The 19,224-nt window shown below is 41.9% G+C and overlaps 1 pseudogene; it reads right to left on the reverse strand.

Moving 5' to 3' along the window:
• Positions 1-13,979: 13,979 nt before the first annotated feature.
• Positions 13,980-14,381, reverse strand: LOC107529111 (prefoldin subunit 4 pseudogene; annotated as a pseudogene).
• Between the last annotated feature and the right edge of the window lie 4,843 nt (positions 14,382-19,224).

Here is a 19,224-nt window from a genome sequence, read left to right on the forward strand (position 1 = left end):
TAATAGCTAACAAAATGTTCTAATTTTTGTGTGGTTTAAGAGGGGGTTTTTTTGGTCGCCCTTAATTGGATAGCATGGATATGGGGGATTCACCCATACATTTCTGCCTGACCTTCTTCATTAAGAGCCCAAGTCTGCAAGATGGGAGAGGTTGGAGGTTAAGGATACAGATGATGGTCAGCACAACTGTGGACCACACAGGGTCCACACTATGTCAAGTAATTTCTAACCCACCAAGGTAAACAATAACTCATTAATTTTGGTGGGGAAGCTGCACAGTCAATAAAAATAATACAGATGCCAAATAAGTTAGCCTTTTTATTATAGTGTTCAAGTAATTTTTTAAGCTTATCGGGATTGTAAGGGACTGTTACGCTGGGACTGGAACACTTAAACTTCTATAAATATAAAGTCAAGATGTGGATTATTGCTGGTAAATCCAGTCGTCAGCAAACACCGCATGGATATATAATTGGCTAATCTATGTGAAGAAAATTATGAAGAGCTACTCAGCCCTTATTGAAGGACTTTAAGATTTATACTCTACAGAGAATTTCAGAAACAAAAGCTGCCTTCAGGAACTTTTATACCAGCTGTTTACAAAACTTGTATAGCCTCTGAACTCTTCCTACAAATGCAACCCTACGCAGACAGCCAGTAGCTAAAACAGATTATGATGGTGTCAGACTGGTTGTAACCTGGTGGGACCCCAATCCCCACCCACTGCACCTGCACCAGGCCTTTTCATGCTCTGCCCTCCACCCCGCATTTCCCTAACCAAATCTCCATCTAAACCCAAACCAGTTGGATTCAAGAAAAAGTCATGCAAACCAGGAGGAGAGCCAAAAGGATTGTTTCTTCTGCCATAAATTAATGCCCAGGACAGCAAGTCTAACTTGTGCATTTTTTACTGACTTGCAGAATTTTAACCTGAAACATTTAAACCATGCTGAACATCAGACAGAAACATTTTCGATTTAGGGAAAAGTTATAGAGAGCACAGTTCCACAGCAGTTTCGACAAACCCGTGAAGCACTCCTATCTTGCAGAGGTGGTGTGGAGAGCCACAGATCATTCTCGTTCAACCTGTCTGACTGCTCACTGCTCGCTCCCTCAAGTTTTAACTGCTTAGCAGTTGGGCTTAGTGTGGAATCAAGCAAAGCACTGGGAGTTCCCATTAGGGCGCTCAGAAGAAATGTTATCTATGTCTGTAAACAACCTTTTATTTTTGCTTTACTGAATAAAGAAAAAATAATCTTATGGTTTAAAATTGGAATTACTGTGTTCTTAAAACCAAAATCAATATTCTTGTTTAATGCATCTTTGAGAAAATATGTAATATAAAAAAAGAGGGCTTTTTAAACCTCTTTTGTAACTACAGAGGGAATTGTCATTATAAGAGGGCTTTAAAATAATATGAAACCCATCTTGATCCCAGAGTTATTAAAAATAAATGTTAAGAAAATGGGTGTGTTTACATAAACATGGATGTAGAAAGAAGGCAAAATGTATTATAAAGTTCATTTTAAAAGCAATTATGAAGTCATATATATAGTGTGGTCAGATATTTTACATTAAAAATTATGTGTTGAAAGAGACAGATAAAGTGACCTTAGGCATAGAGGCTATCTCTGGAAGATGGGTGTAGAGCAGATTTGTTAGAGCAGACATTTCTTTTTCTTTTTTTTTAAATATATCTTTACTGATTTCAGATAAAGGAAGGGAGGGGGAGAGAGAGAGAGAGAGAGAGAGAGAAACATCAATGATGAGAGAGTCACCAATCGGCCACCTCATGCATGCCCCTGACTGGGGATCGAGCCTGCAACCCCGGCATGTGCCCCACCCGGGAATCGAACCTCGATCTCCTGGATCCTAGGTCGATGCTCAACCACTGAGCCATACCCGGCCAGACAGAGCAGACATTTCTAATAGTAGATCTTTCCGATAAAGGTATACAATTTTTCAAGAAAAAGGTGGCTTTCATACCTGATTTTGCAAATGAAAGGGAGATTCCTAACACTTGAATCTTAAAGATCTGATATTTATCAACATGAGAAAAATAGTAATTATTCCATTCATTTTACAACACTTTACAGGGCTCTTTTTTATTTTTTATTTCTAAAATTGTGATAAAATATATATATATATATATATATAATATACACTTCAGCCTTTCAGCTCTTTTTAAGTGTGCAGCTCAGTGGCACTGAGAGTGTTCACAGTGTTGAGCAGCCATCACCACCACCGTCTCCAGAGCTTTTCATCAAATCAAACTGAAGCTCTGTCCCCATTAAGCACTAACACACAACCCCCACCCCAGCCCAGGACCCTCTCTTCTACTTTCTGTGTCTATACATTTGACTATCCCAGATACCTCACCTAAGAGAAACTATGCAGTTTTCGTTATTGTGTGTCTAGATTATTTCACTTAACATAATGTCTTCATGGTTCATCATACCATAGCATGTGACAGGATTTTCTTCTTTTTTTAAAGGCTGAATAATATTCCATAGTATGTCTAATCACATTTTGTTTATCCACTCATCAGTTGATGAACATTTGGGTTGCTTCCACCTTTTGGTTATTGTGAACAGTGCTGCTATATTGTTTTTAAGTAGTAAAATTTATTATAAACTTTTCCTTTTCTTTACAACTTCCCTTCTCCCCAGAGTTAATAACTGTCTTTTCTTTTGCTTAGTTGTCTGTTATTATCATTAATTGATCCCCAAACTCTCCCCTAGTTGACTAAATGTTTTCTCAACGCAAACATTCGCATCAGGTATTGTTTCATCTGCTGGAAGAGACCCTTCCAGGTGTGGGTTGGGGGGCGGGAGAAATGGGTGAAGGGTCAAAAGGTACAAATTTCCAGTTGTAAAATAAGTCATGGGGATGTAATGTGCAGCATGCTAACTATAGTGAAAATACTATATCGCATATTTAAAAGTTGCTAAGAGAGTAGAATTTAAAAGGTTTTATCACAAGAAAAAAATGTTTTTAACTATGTCTTGTGACAGATGTTAACTACACTTACTGTGTTGATCATTTCACACCATATACCAATATCAAAGCATTATGTTGTACACCTGAAGTTAACATAATGTTATATGTCAATTGTACCTCAATTAAAAAAAAATTTTAAGGTATTGCAGCCTCCCAAATGAAGGAAGGAAGGAAGAGAAAGGGGGGAGAGGGAGAGAGAGAGAGAAAGAACAAGTGCCTTCCTGGAATATTCTGACCTGTGCTAATCTGCGTCATTGCTCTCCAGACATGCTTCTTCATTGCTCATGAGTGAGCTCCTTTCACCTTCACCCTGTGAAACAAAAACCTTCAAGGTCAAAGGTTATCCTGAAAGAAATAGTTTACTGAGCCCTTTGTTAGCCAGAAAAAAGACCAGGTCCTGAGGCTTACAGTCTAAACCACCAGCAGCAGCGCTAGACAGAGAAGACATTGTCCTGGGGTTGAAGAGGTTCTTCTATATGATGAGTTTGGAGAAGAAACATAAGTTGTTTTAAAAGAATTTACATTGCCTATAGATAAGGGGGGAAGGAAAGAGGGAAGCAGGGAAAGCTCTGGGATAGGTGGACAGCCTGTAGGTAAGAAATACGTGATGCTTCTTGATTGGTTGTGGGCAGCAGTGTGGAATGTTCATGCATAAGCAGGACGCAGTGGTGCCCGCCGGTTGGCTGTTGTTTCTAGATAATTGCTGAAATAGCCGCCTGGAAGTTGATACAAGTTTAAACATACATGTTCAGGAATGTGAGCAGTCAGTCTTCTTTGGTTTCAGCTCAAGTGGTTGCTTAACTTGCCCTACTCTCTTTCTCCCACCCTCCAGCCTGCTGTCATTAAATTTAGGACATCTCAGAATTTTTTCTTTTGTCAGCCCTAAGGGTTCCCTTTGCCTGCCATATATTGGTGGACCCTCTGCTTTCTGGATCCCATGCCTTTCATTCTCTTGGTTCACTGCCTCATTTTGGTGGCACATATCTTCCATCAGCTTTACTGAGAAAAGTACACGGGAGATTAACTTTTTGAGAACTTGTGTGTCTGAAAGTGTCCTTATGGCACCCACACACTTAATTGATAATTTAGCTGGGTATAGAAGGCCAGCTTGGAAATAATTTTCCCTCAGGTTTTTGGAACTATCACTCCATTGTCTTTTCTTTGAAGAGGTGCTATTGAGAGGTCCGAAGCCACTCTGGTTCTTTGTACATTTTTGCGAAACCTTCAGTAATCAGTTCTATCATTTTTAGAACATAAAATCAAGGGAGGGGTCAACCTAAATCCCCTTCTTGCTTGGTCTCCAGTGCAGGAGAAAAAGAGTATATTATGAATTGCAGGGAGTTGCTACAGCAAAAAACTCAGCAGTTAGTAAACATGGCAGTTATCGGGAAAAGAAAGTGGGTATTTTAAAATTTAGTAAATATGGTAAATGAATGAATGAATTCCCCTTAAGAATTGGAGAAAAAACGGCCCCCTCTTCCTTCCCTCCCTCCCTCCCTCCCTCCCTCCCTCCCTCCCTCCCTCCCTCCCTCCCTCCCTCCCTCCCTCCCTCCCTCCCTCCCTCCCTTCCTTCCTTCCTTCCTTCCTTCCTTCCTTCCTTCCTTCCTTCCTTCATCTGTACTTCTTTCCAGAGATGGTTCCTTTATTTGGGAAGAATCACTTCCTCCACGAGAGACAGACCCCTTTCCTAGAAATGCAACAATAGCATGCAGCCTGCTCCAGCTCCACTCCCCGAGCATCACCTGCTTCCTCCTAGTCTAGTGAGAGTGGAGTGGCAAGGGGCAGTCCCCAGAGCCAGCTCAGGTGACAGGAGGAGTGGGAGTGGCCAAGTCTGGCTCTCATCCCACTAGGCTTCACCTGTACTCTTCACCACTGGAGGAACCATCCAGCACCTTCTCTCCATCTCCTCAGTCGGGCAGCTCTGTCCCCCCACCCCCGTGGGACTCCCATTCTACCTGATCCAATTCACCTTTCTCCATGCAGGTGAGTCTCTTGTTGGCAATTCAGCTACCCTAGTTCAGTTTCAAGTTTCATAGATTAATCCACTTCCTTTGCCCACCCTAACTCTAACCATTGTTTATATTCCCAAGTCTCCAAGGAAAAAAAGACATCCTGGTCCTCAAAACACCTTGTTGACTCAGTGTATGCCACATGCTCCACATTCCTCGTCCATCCAACTTCAGCTTGTTTCCTCTCCAGCTAAACATTCACCTGTAATGATTTTCAAAAATGCCATCTTGTATATTTCAAATATATATGTGTATATATACACATATATATGTATATGTGTGTATATATATGTGTGTGAGTATATATATATCTGCACACGTGTTGGTAAATGGCTTAAATGACCACATTAAGAATTCATAGCAAATAGAAAAGACACTAGGACTGCCCTTTCCTCAGCCTTTCCTGTGTCTGTCTTTATTTCCATAGCTGTAGTGCTGGCCAGGGACTTGACAGTGTCCCGCTTAGAATGGACTGCCTGTTCCCTTTTCCACTGCATGCCACACACCAGCATGAGACTAACCCTCTGAGAAGTTCTCTCCTCCTGTCATTCTCCTCCTCGAAATCTGCACTGACTCCCCACTGTCAGCAGCCAGAGGCACACCCGCAGCCTGGCATTCGAAGCCCTCGGCACCGTCCCCCAATCCGCCCCCTGCACACGTCGCGCCTTCCTGCCTCCGTACTTCGATTCATGCCGCCCCACTGCGATGCTCCCCACCTCACGGCCTCTGCTTCTCCAAGAGACCCTCTCATGTCACCAAAGCCCACGGCTCACTTGTTTTAATTCGTCCTACTGTCGATCCACCATACCGTTCATCCTGCCATTCAGCAAACACTGTACTAGATGCTGAGAAAACAGAAATAAATAAGTCACCTTTTCAAAGCTGGCAGGATTGACAATTTGATAGAACAAATAATAGCTACCATTTAGCTTGCACACACCATAGACCAGGTGTAGTACAAACCTTTCAAAACACTTTGTTATAAATTATCTTAACAGTAACACTGTGAGGGAGGAATGCTAATCCTGATTTTATTGACAATAAAACAGACTCTGCAGGGTCAGGTTAACCGTCCATAGTCACTCAGACGGTAATCAGCAGAGCCAGGGCTGAGTCTATAAAACCTGCCCTGATGCCCACACTCAGGTGGCACGTGCTCTCACCACACCCCCACCTCTCTCCTCTTTCCCTCCCCCTTCCTGCCCCTACGCTTTCCTCTCAGCTCAAAGCGTTTGGCAGTTGGTCATGTGCTATATGTTTTCTTTTTCAGCCTTCTTAAACTGTTATTTAATTTTTTGTGTGATTATATCATATTTCCCCAATGAGATTTGTAAAAACCGAGAGACAGGGGAGTTTGAAATGGATACAGTCAAGGATATTGTGAGTTTTACAGAGTAGGATTCATATGTTTGCTCTGGTTATAAGAGTTTTGTCATGTTCAACCCGCAGTATTTTATGGAGCTGGGAGGAGGGCATCCATGACTTAAACGGAGATCACTAACACTCTCAACGACCCCAAACTTCTAAATTACGAGGACCATTTTCTTATTATTTTTAAAAAATATATCTTTATTGATTTCAGAGAGAGGAAGCGAGAGGGGGAGAGAGACAGAAACATCAATGATGAGAAAGAGTCATTGATCAGCTGCCTCCTGTAGGCCCCGGACTGGGGATCGAGCCCGCAACCCAGGCATGTGCCCTGACCAGGAATCAAACCTCGATCTCCTGGACCCTAGGTCGATGCTCAACCGCTGAGCCCCACCCGGCTGGGCAGGACCATTTTCTTATTAAAAATTGCAAATCTGCACATGAGCAGTTATGCTCCTGACAGCAACCAGCAGAGAAATACACGGTAACAAACAAACTTTCATGAATGTAACAATGCTTTTAAACAAATTGTGTTTTATTAATCACAACTGCACATCACACTATTGAAAAATAGCACATGTGGATATAAAACATTCCTTGTACCATTATAGATAACACTTGCAAACCCATAACGAAAACTCCTCTCCTCGGGCATCCACCTCCCATAGACTAGAAACCACTGATCTATGAGTCTGCTGACCCTGAGCCAAGCATGGACAGAATGTCACCTTCTTAAGAGACATTCTTTCCTTCTGAGTCCAGAAGTCTTTTATGGGCAGGAATCTTAATTTAGGGCAGAGCTCTGACATTTATCTGTCTTCTATGTTCGACAAGGATACAAGAGTGGGAGTGGTTCTCAGCTCACTAAATATGCAGTATAATTACAACAGGTGTCAATGGATTTACAGAGTGGATTCAGGGGGCAAATCTAAATACAGTTCAGCGAGTTCATTTTACCTGCCACTTCCCTCTCCATAGCCCAGATCTCAGAGAAATCTGAATTAACAGATTTGAGTTCAGTCGAAGCTGTAAATGTGCAAACTGTCAACTGATAACAGTGTTTGCCACGGGAAAAAGAGAATCGCCTCCCCCCCCCCCCCCCGTGTGCCCTCTGTTGAACCTTTTATAGTACTTCTTCCTGGTATTTTATCTAAGGCAAGCCTAGATTATCTGGCTGGAGTGTCTCTGAATGAACCTATAAGATGTCATTTGAAGCATAAAATACATGACATTGCATAACGTGAAAAGTTTATTCAATATTTTGTTCCTACATCTGCCTAATGCTTCCTTAAAGAGGCCTGAGGATCCTTCTGAGTGAGACTTTGAAGCACAAACAATACACAAATGTGGACTATGATTCTCACTATGGTAGCGGAGCTGAAAGGAAAGCGGGGCAGCCTAACAGCCAGGAAGCTGTTACTGCCAGGAAGAAACGCTGTTGCTACTTAACTGGCAAAGAGGTTTAATTTATAAAGTAATGATCTGGAGAGAAAACCCTAGATGGGGAGTGTGCCTGATCTTTGATCCGGGGGGGGGGGGGCCACAAAGGGCCACTAAATATTATCATAATCAGGATCAAGGATGGCTGTCCAGGCTCAGCAGATTGCCAGCCAGTGTCCAGCCCATGATGCAAACGGGAGATTAAATTCTACTCTCACCAACCGAAAATTTGCAGTCAAGTTACATCTGAGATGCAGAGCCTGGGGATGGAGTCCATCGTGTCAGCATTGGACAGCATCATATCCCCGATCTAGGCAGCCAAAACGTTAATGAACGACACAGTGCAAACAATGAGAATGCATACATTGCCTCAACCAAGGTCATCTGCATTCAGAGTCCCACTGGACCCCTGCACCCAGTTGTGGTGTGGTGTCCTGAAAACAAAACAAAATGAACAGACAAAAAACCCTGATTAAAAGACAGAAGAAATTTGTGCAGCTGTTAGATGAGGCTCAGCAAAAATAAAACAAAATTAAAAATCCATCCAGTGCAGGGCATGAGTGAACATACAGGGAGACGTGTCTGCTGAAACCACTATTCTACTCTAGTTCTATATTACAAATCCTAGCTAAACACAGATTTAATTTTACACGTGATTAGTACCATTAGTTCACTCACTTTTAGAGTTTAACTCACAAATAATGTGAAACATTGGAAGCTGAACCAACCTGAGCAACATGTATTTGGGATCATGTCATTGTCATCTCTGTATAGCAGCACCTAATAAGTAATCAACACCTGTTTGTTGAATGAATGAAAACTTCAGGTGTCATTCAGCAATTGCCGTCACAGAGAATATCTTATATCCATTACCAAATGAACATAGGAGATTCAAGTGAGTCTTGTTTGTTGGTAATAGCTCGACTACATTCACCCTTTTAATGTTGAATTAAAACATTGACATGAGCTCTTGATTTGGTTTTCAGTGAAAACAAAAGACCTCATAAAATATTTTCCCACTTAATCTCCACACTTTCTTATCTGACCTGACCTGGCCAAGGTGGGATTCTTGCTATTGGGGGGAAAAAATTCAATCTTTAGATATTTGTGCCAATTGTCAACTGATTAGGCTAACATCCATCAGAAACTAACCAAGCTTGAGTGGCAAGCTACTTCCTAGATTTTTAAGGCTAACCTAGATTATTAATGAAGCAATTTATTGACATTATAAAGGCTATGATGAATTTTGAAGCCACAAATGTGCCTTTTAGGGTTCCATCATGTTCAGCAGTTCTGCACGTTAGAGTGTTGGGTTTAAATGAGTCCATCAGAATTCATGCATGGAGGAAGAGCTATCACCCACTTGGGGAAATGGGACATCTAACTACATCTCTGAGTGAGTTGTACCAACAGAAGTGTAAGCAATTCTGCAAGACTCTAAAAATCCATTTGTGTCAGCTTGCAATTGTAACGAAAAGGAAAAGGCCAGTTTGAAAAAACCTTTGGCAGCAACTAAAATAGAACTGTGAATTGTACCATTGAATTACGAAGTAGAGCTAAGGGCAATCAGTGAAGCTGGAGTGATTTTAATCCATCACATTTTTTAAAATAAAAGTCATTGAGGCCGCTTTTATCATCTGGATTCATTTAAACCTAACCAATCCAGAGTTTTGCTGATTTATAATAGTCAAACATGCACCATACTATTCTCTTCATCCCAAAATGCATTTAGAGCCTTACTATGTGCATGGCATAATTAAAAACAACAACATTCTATTTTAAGAAATTAGGTGTTTCTTGTACTCTAAATGTCAGATCTATAAATACTCTGTTTGGGCTTCCAAGTCCTTCTTCCTACCTCCCCTTTGGAAAGTCCAGCTTCTACCACATAATAGGTGTCATAAAATGAATTAATGAATGAGTTCATGAATGGGATGCCTGTGGCTTCTGCAAACAACTGTATAAACACAGACACCCTAGAGCACTTGAGATCTTGCTCCCTGGCATATGTTGCTAGATTGGCTCAGATAAACTCTTAAGAGATTTTTTTTAAAAAGTCACAAACCTTAAAAAAAAGAAACACAGAGACCCTCATTCAACAAAAACTCAGGTTTAAGCCTCAGATTAATAATAAAAAAGCCACACATCCTAACAGTTGGTCTTACTATTCATATTCCCCTTCCAGGTCTAAATCTCTTACATCCAAAGCAGAAGGAAAAAAGGGATTCTCCAGGGTTGTATGTGGCTTTTGTATGATAAATAGTAAAACTGATTCAAGGCAGTGTGTGCAGAGATGATGAATTCTGGAGAGCAGGGTGGTTGAGGCAGGTTTCTATGCCAGGGGAGCATAGGGTCGAGAAGGCTGTCTATTGAAGACAGAAAAAGAAAAAAAAGACGTCGAGGCAGGAAAGAACAGGAAGCCGTGTGTGTGTGTGTGTATGTGTGTGCACGCGCGTACACGCAAGCATATGAGTGCATAAAATAAAAAATTTGAACATATGCACCGGTTGCAAAAGAGATGCCCACAGCACATCTGCCTTCTTCTGCAGCCCAATGATTACCAAAAAGACTGGCCCCAGCTGTGCGAAAGACATTTTAGCCTTTGAGCACCACGGCTTTATATCAAGCTGGTTCAACTCTCAAGGCACAGGGAAAAGACAAAATAAAGACCATTCTTTAGGATTTTGATTGCTGAGGCAAAGATATTATGTCCATTGGAGCAGTTTTTACCTGGTCATCTATTAAAATGGAAACATTTAAAACCAGACGATATTAACATGCATGGCGTTAGAATTAGGTCAGTAGCTACCTTCGGTGGGGACTGGCCGGGTGGCGCAAAAGAGGGGCTTTCTGCTGTGACAGTGATGTTCTGTTCCTTGTCCTGGAGGCACGATGTGTACTGTGGGCGAAAATTCATCCAACTGTACTCTTATGAGTACATACATTGTATGTATTTATCTATATGTTTTATACTGACAATGCCTATCTAGAAATTTCAAGGCAATAGAATCTACACAAAAGAACAGGCAATTTCTAAGCTATATGTGTTTTCTTTAAAGAAAGCGGCTGATGGATAGCAGACCAGCAATGAAGAGAATGCCACAATTAAGGGAAAGAGTGCCGATTCATGAGTCAGGTGTTGTGAGCTTCCCAGGACGTGAGGAACTAGTCCCACATAATTAAAGGAAGCATGGGGCTCCACTTGCTACAGAGCCCAAACCGATCGACCAGATAAAAGTCTAGGCCTGTGCAGGTCATGCGGGCACCCAGCCTGTACTTTCCAAATTGTTTTCTTCTCTGGTATCATTAAAGGCCTTACTAAGCTGCTGGTAAACAATAAATAGAGATTAGTGACCATTAACTGAGGTCATGGGTCACCTAATAGGAATGGCTCAGTGGGTAGTTTCTATTCATCTTAGTTGGATCTTTATTGATCCCCAGGGATGACCAGGTCTGTTATTAGAGCTGCATCAGGACAACATTCCACGCACGAGGACACGCTCCTCTCACTCCCCTCCTTGAACTTATGAGTGAGGGAGGCAAGCATGACCTGGGGATGCAGAGGGCCCATAGTCAGGCCTGCGAGGCCCTAAGATCTGACTGCTGCCCCCTTCTGTGAAGTGCTTCACCAGGGCCCCTCCTCCCCTGACTTTAGAGGCAGGTCTCTGAGAGCTGCCAGCTCCCAAAGCCTTCACTCTCAGCGTCCACTCCTTTAGCTTGCTCTCGCCCATCTCCAGAATTAGCAGAAGTGACAAGCAATTCGTATTCATGGGGGGAAAAAACAATAAGTATTTTTATCATTTTTCGTACTCAGAGGTAAAAATCTTTGCAGCGTTCCATGGTGAAGCGCAGGATTTTCAAGTCAAGTTTATCAGCGTTCCCCAAAAGTGCACTCCCACCTCAACAGGGACAGCTCCTCTCTTTTTCTATTAAACGTCGGATTCTGTGCAAGATTTCATGAGTAAAAAGAAGCTCTAATGCTTTTAAAAAGCTTGAAAACGGAAGCCCAGAGCTCAGGGGTGGCCAGAGGAGCAACGTCCAGCCAGGTCAGCTCTGCAAAGGCTCTCACTGTGCTCCCCACAGACACCCAGGGGCTCCCCACATGGCCTCAAGAGGCCAGACGCCATCCAAACTGTTCGTGCAAATGTTGAAATTAATGCTAAAAAAAATCATCAGGCAAAAAAAGGGCAGACAAATGGGGGAAGGGGAGCAAAAGGGAAAGAGCCAAAGCGACCAACCAAAAAATTGAAGAAGATTCTCCTGCAGGAAAGAGAGAAGCTGCAGCCAGGAAAAGGCCAGCCTCTGATGGGGCGGGAAAGAAAGAAGCCGGGTCTGGCCAACATCACAGACCGAGCCTGCCCGCCTGTCTCACCATCGCCCTTCTGGGCAACTATTTTGCAAATGCAAGTTTTTAACAGTTCCAGAAACACACTTTTAAGAAAGGAAGAAATCCACTGTATACCTTAAAAGGTTTTCTGATAAGTGTAAACACTTTTTGAGAAGTTGAGCACATGGGCTGGTTGTTTACCTTTCAGCACAACCAGAAATGAATGAAATATCAGATTAAGGGAGGTTTTGATCAGAGGCTGGGGGAGGTGGGGGAGAGTGTGTGGGCAGTTTTTAAAATCACTAACGGGACGCACAACCAAATGGCTATCTGAGGTCATAATCATGCATTTAGCTTGTAAACATTTCCAATCACTTAGCTTTAATCTCCTGCTGTCTTTTAGTAGAATTACTTGTGTAACGGCTCCCTGATCTTGGTTCCCCCTGACAGAATTGGGTGCTCTCTGTGACGTCTTTGTTCATAGTAGCCCCATGCATTTATTTTTATTTTTATTTTTTTGCTTTTTCTTGAGGGAGTGAATGAGGATACATGAACTCTTTATTTAAGGGAAAAAAACCCCTTTGTTGTCGTTAATTCTCACCCACGGATATTTTTTCCATTGACTTTTTTCAGAAAGTGAAAGAGAGAGAGGGAGTGAGGGGGGAGAGAGAGAGAAACATCCGTGTGAGAGAGACACATGGGCTGTTTGCCTCCCACAGGCACCCGGACTAGGGGCAGGGAAGGAACCTGCAACACAGGTATGTGCCCTTGACTGGGAATCGAACCCAAGACCCTTTAGTGTGTGGGCTGATGCTCTAACCACTGAGCCACACCAGCCAGGGCAAAAAGGCTTATTTTTTATTTATTTAAAATTTTCTTTATTGTTGAAGTATTACAGATGCTCCCTTTTTCCCCCACTGATCCCCTCCACCCCACATCCACCCCACCCCCAGGCCTTCCCCACACCAATGTCTGTGTCCATAGGTCACGCATATAAGCGTATAAGTTCTTCGATTAATCTCTCCCCACCCACTCCTCTACCCCCGCCTTCCCTCTGAGATCCCTCAGTCTGTTCCATGAAAAAGCCTTATTTTTAAATACACAGCTGTGTAACTTCTACATCATTATCAATATAAACTCCATTTAATTGCAAAGCACTAAAATAAAGCCTAAAACATAACTTTTTAAAAACTCTAAACTTTTCTATTGACACATCTCTTGGTTTCTAGAATCTTCTCCTATTGCTCTGCTCTATGTTTGAAAGAAACGTAACAAGTCTCAGCATTAGCCAATTCTTTTCCCAAGACCTATGATACTGATATATATGTAAGAGAAGTGTGAAATATTTATGTCCAGATATAATGTATATTGCATGGATTTAAATAAAAATTATGTATATTTTTTAGCATATGACAGTTTTAGGTGTGAAATGAGTAAAGTAGGCAGATACAGGATTAGATCTTTCTGGAGTCCTTTCACCATTTCTACAGAGCAACTGAAATGGACACATATAAAAAATATGACACAACTATTAAATTTTCTAATAAAAATTACAACAGATATTGTAAATGATAACATAGAAACATAAAAGATTGCTTAACTGATTTTAATAACAAGACATAAAACCCCTACACTTGATCTAATTGCTACATAAAATATATAGATGAATACTGTCTTCTTTTAAAAAATATAAAATAAGTAAGCAAGATGTGAAAATAGGCACGTTTCCATTGAATAAATAATTTTTTTCAAAGACTGTTTTGCTTTCCATATCAATTTAAGAAAGAAAATTATAATTTAAACAATATTTAAGTTTATTAAACAAAATTTTTAAATTATTTAAATTTCATCAGCTTTAAAGTTTTCATTGCTCCAAATTTTGCATATAACTTAACCTTCACATCTGTTAACACTCGCTGAATGGATTCCAATCTGGATTCTAAGGCATCAGTTTCTCCCTGCAAATTTTTCATTGCTTCTTCTAACGTTCCTTGTGTTTCTTGAGAGTGGGTAAGGGACACAGCACCAGCTTGATAAGGTACCATTAAGCAGTCATCATCTGCAAGCATGACGTCCTCACAAGCATCTAAATTTTGGAGTTGTTTATGTTTTACGTTTATTTCTTCCTTCAGCTCTGTGCTCCAAGTTGTATTCCGAACAAATCTGTTTATCTTTTGTGGATTTTCAAAAGTAACATTCACACCTTCTGCAGCTGCCTTCTTCAGGGTGGGGGCCATCCTGGGACTCAGCCCTGCTTTTCCTAATAACTTTGTTGATGTGCTGTGAGAGAATGGACATTGCTGAGCACCTAGTGTATATGATATTAAATCACGAATGTTTGCAATTTTAGACCTAACAGATTGCCAGTGTTACAAGGTAATGGTATTTGAGAGCCTCTATTTTTTTCCAGCTTTAAATTGAGGTATACTTGACATATAAATATTGTGTCAGTTTAAGGTGTAAAGCATGGTGATTTTATACATGTATAATTTGCAAAATGATTACCCCATAGGGTTAGTTAACACCTCCATCACTCCCATAATTACCTTTTTTCATTTTTCAATTAACAGTTGACATTTGACATTATTTTATATTATTTTCAGGTGTACAGCATAGTGGTTATACATTTATATAATTTACAAAGTGATCGCCCCAATAATTCTAGTACCCACTTGGCAGTATACATAGTTATTAAAATATTATTGACTATATTTCCTATGCTGTACTTTACATCCCCGTGACTATTTTGTAACTGCCAATTTGTACTTCTCAATCCCTTCGCCTTTCTCACCAGCCCCCAACCCCCTCACATAATTACCTTGTGTGTGTGTGTGTGTGTGTGTGTTGAGAATATTTAAGATCTACTCCTTTCGCCACTTTCAAGTATATACAATACAGTATTGCTCACTACAGTCACCATGCTGTACATTAGGTCCCCAGAACTCATGCATCGTATAACTGGAAGTTTGTATTCTTTGGCCAGCATCTCCCCACATCCCCCAACACCCATCCCCTGGCAACCACTATTCTACTCCATTTCTATGAGTTCAGCGTTTTTAGATTCCACATGTGAGTAGCAGCAGATAGTATTATATAAGTGTGTAACCACTGTGCTGTACACCTGGAACTAATTCTCTGTCTGACTTTCTTTGCTTAGCATAACACCTTCAGAGTCCTTTGACAGCCTCTTTAGGAACAATTTATCTCCAAATTATAAGCTGGAAAGTCAATAGAATAACTGTTTGATAAAGAACTATAATGACAACCTTGGCCGGTTTCCTCAGTGGTTAGAGCGTCGACCCGCAGGCTGAAGGGTCCTGGGTTTGATTCCGGCCAAGGACACGCACCTCGGTTGCAGGCTCAATCAATGTGTCTCTCTCACATCCATGTTTCTCTCTCTCTCTCTGTCTCCCTCCCATTCTCTCTGAAAAGCTATGGAAAAAACACCCTCAGATGAGGATTTAAAAAAAAAAAAAAACTTTAAAAAAAAGAACTATGATTACATAGCATTTTATATTCTCAGCTCTTGCATTAAGAACTATATGCAAATTGATCATCATGTTTACATATTAATCACCAAATGAAAAACAGTAAATTATCAATTAAGGAACAAAGAAATTCTGAAAATACAAGGTGTGGTAGAAATTATAGGTAGGTGGACAGGGGCTCCCAGCCCAGTGAGGTGATGTGACTCGTCTTACATCGCCTGGCAAACATCGAAATAGTAAACCAAGACTGGGACCATGCCTTCAGGTCCCTCCATAACTCCTCAGCCCGTGGCTGTTCCCCTTACCCCAGATGGCCTCCCAGAAGCACCCCCTCATCCTACAGGCGTGCATGGCTTGCAAAGCCAAAGAGCGAGTATGGGTTCAAATCTAGATTTTCTCACTCACTAGATTGCTTATAGCAATGCTGCTAGCACTTGCTGTGTATCAGGTCATCTGAAGGAGCTTTGAAAAAATATAGTTGTCAGGCTCCTTTTACAGAGATTCTGACTCATTTGTTCTGGGGCGGGGCTCAGGTATTTTGATTTTTTAAAAATCTGCCCAGGTGCTTCTAATACACAGCCAATTAGATGAAAATCACTTCTCTGTGGCACGGGCTCTCCACCCTGGGCACACATTGGAATCACTTGGGGGAGCTTTAAAATCTACCTGCCTGCGTTCCATCTTTAGAGATGCTGATTCACCTGGTGTGAGGTGCAGCCTCAGCACAAAAGCTTCCCAGGTGACTGGACTGTGCCCAGGAAACGAGAACCATCGCTAATGGACTCCCCAAACCACGCATCTCTAATCACAGTCATCTCCCAGGGAAGGTTTTCAGGGCCACGATCATTGTCATTCTTAAAATTCCAGCTCTGCCAGTGTTCAATAAATGCTCGTTGATAGAGCTGCCTGATGAGAATCGATGTTAATGGACAGGTGAGAAGAGTAGGGCAAGCGTAAGAAATGATGAGTATTTAATATGAAAATAACCTAGGGGTAGAGTGTAGAGCCAGCTAAGCAAATGTTATGACAGTGTGCAGATTATTTTACACACACACAGGTGGCCCTCTTAGGTGGGGAAGACTACTGTCCTAGCCTGAGATATTTCGAGAGCAGGAATAAACAAATTCTACCTGCTGTCGCTGATTCCTGCCGTCATTAACCCAGACAGAAGCACTCTCTGCTGAGTCTAACAGCAATCTCCGCACAGCCTCTGCAGAGCAAGGCAATTCTCTTACAAAATGCTCTGCCCAGCAGGTGAACGCGGATGGGCGTTACAAGTGAATTCCCGCCATAGAAGAGCTATTTTCCTGAATGGATTTGAGTAGACTAAAAGAGAAAAATAAGTTCCCCTTTTAGGATTATGAAACAAAAATATTAAGTTAACAAGTAGGACAGCGGAGCTGTCTGTGCTGCATAAACCCACATTAACAACAAACTGGCTAGGAAGAAACCTATCAAAATGGTAACGGGCCAGTCTTTAGACAGTGGGATTATGGTGGGTTTTGTTATCTTTTGTTCTATGTTTTCTAGATTTTTTTTAAAAAATCAGTCGGGGGTATTACTTTTTAATAAATAAAAAAAGAACAAAACCCCTTTTAAAATATTTAATTGTGCTCAAGCTTGGGGAATGACTGTCCAAGGCCCTCCTGAACCTGCTGGCATGTGGAGGAAGAGCAGGTTTGTCCTGCTGTTTGAAAATCCAGCAGGTCCATTCGTGCTCTCACAAGCAGTGGGAGATTGTGCAATCCCGGGGACGGGCTCGCCAGGCTCAGCAAGGCTGGTATCAGCCAGGTGAGCGATGAAGATGAAGCTCCCAATAACCAGGGAGGCTACCCACTTGTTGCCAGCCCCAACAACGTAGGAATGAATTAAACACTCTTTATATTGGATTGTCACTGTTGATTGATAATGTAAACTTCATGGAGATGTGGGGAGAAAATGCGCAGAAAGATTTATGATCTAACATCCTAGGTACTGACACTTGACAGAGTTGGCCTCAACATTTATAAATCAGATGCAAATAACATATGGTTTGAAAGTCAGAAGATGCAAATGTCATGTGTGTGAGTCTTTTAGAGAAATTCTAGTGTTGATCTTGTGTTCCTGGTTTACCTGCTAAGCCCAGTGAATGAAAGGGGCCAGTAGGGGCTCCCTAATAAAACCTCCAACCCTGTAGTGAGGTTTGCTAACCTTCAACAAGAAGAGTCTCTTTCCTCAGAAAGCTCCACATCTTCACTACCATCCACAGACTCCTATAAAAACCCTGACGCTCAGGCTCCTTTTCCTGTCCATTTCTTCCATCTCTTCCCTGAATTTTCCAGCCTCTTCTGTGCTTCACACAGGCACTCTTCATTCAGTGCTTCCTGAAACAAAGCTCTCTCTTAGTACCTACCCTCCCCCTCGAACGCCCCCTCCATACCCTGCAGTGCCCTTCAATGCCCATCCCATTTCACTGCCATCAGAAAACCTTACAGTCAGGAAGTTTTGTTTTCTGCCGAACTTCAAGGCCATCTACTATAAATTGAATTGTAAACAATTCAAGGGAAGAAATCTACCGATTCATCTTCATATCCCTTCAAAAGCATGTAGCTACTGTAGGTTATTACACATTTGTTGGACAAGTGTAGCACTTTATAAGGATATCATGTGTTTATTTTTATATGGAGCCGTTTCTAAGCATATGAGACTTATAGCTCCAAATGAGACCCCCCGAACTGCAGAACTGACATTTCTGGGAATTTATTAGAGAGGCAACATCTTGGCCTCCTGCTCCCTCCCTCTGCCCCCTCCCCCCGCCCACACCTACTGAGTCAGAATTCCAGTTCTAATAAGACCTGTGACTTTCCAGTGTGAGAAGCATTAGTCTAGCATATTGTCTCTCAGTGTTGGCTGCACACTGGAATCCCGTGGGGATTCTAAAATACAGTGGTACCCCGGTTTTCCAGCATCTCCATTGATGAACATTTCGGTTTACGAACTCCATAAGCCCAGACATCAATGCTTCGGTTTTCGAACATGCCCCGCGGCTTCCACTGAGGGCAAGATCCTGAGGCCTAGCTGTCGGCTGTGATCCCTCGGCTTGCGGATGTTTCAGAACTCGAACGGGCTTCCGGAACGGGCTACATTCGAAAACCGAGGCGCCACTGTACAGATGCCTGGGCTCCAGCCCCCGAGATCCTGATAGAGTCAATCTGGGTGGCGCTGGGAATCAGAATTCTTAACAGTGCCCCCAGTGTGCAGCTAGGGGCAGAAGCCACTGAGTGCCCTCGCTGGGGCTCTGCAGATCTCCTGCAATCTTTTCCAAGCCCAGGGCCTCACCTCTAGAGCGTTTTCTCTCCTCTTTCCTACTCAGCCTTTCCCTAAGGTTGTATCGCTTCTCATCTTCACAAAAATACCTGCTAGTTTCATTTGTCAATAAACATTTATTGAACACCTAGAATTTGCATAAACCCAAAACCTGTTCTTAAACTTCCTTTCACAGTAAATAATCTAAGTTCTCTTTCTTTACTAACCCCATTTTCTAATTTTGTAAGCATTCTTTGGTGCTACTATAATTATGACTCATGGTTTCCAGAGTAAAGGAAAATTAAGT

This window comes from Miniopterus natalensis, chromosome 9, assembly GCF_054644295.1.
Source record: "Miniopterus natalensis isolate mMinNat1 chromosome 9, mMinNat1.hap1, whole genome shotgun sequence".
Lineage (NCBI taxonomy): Eukaryota > Metazoa > Chordata > Mammalia > Chiroptera > Miniopteridae > Miniopterus > Miniopterus natalensis.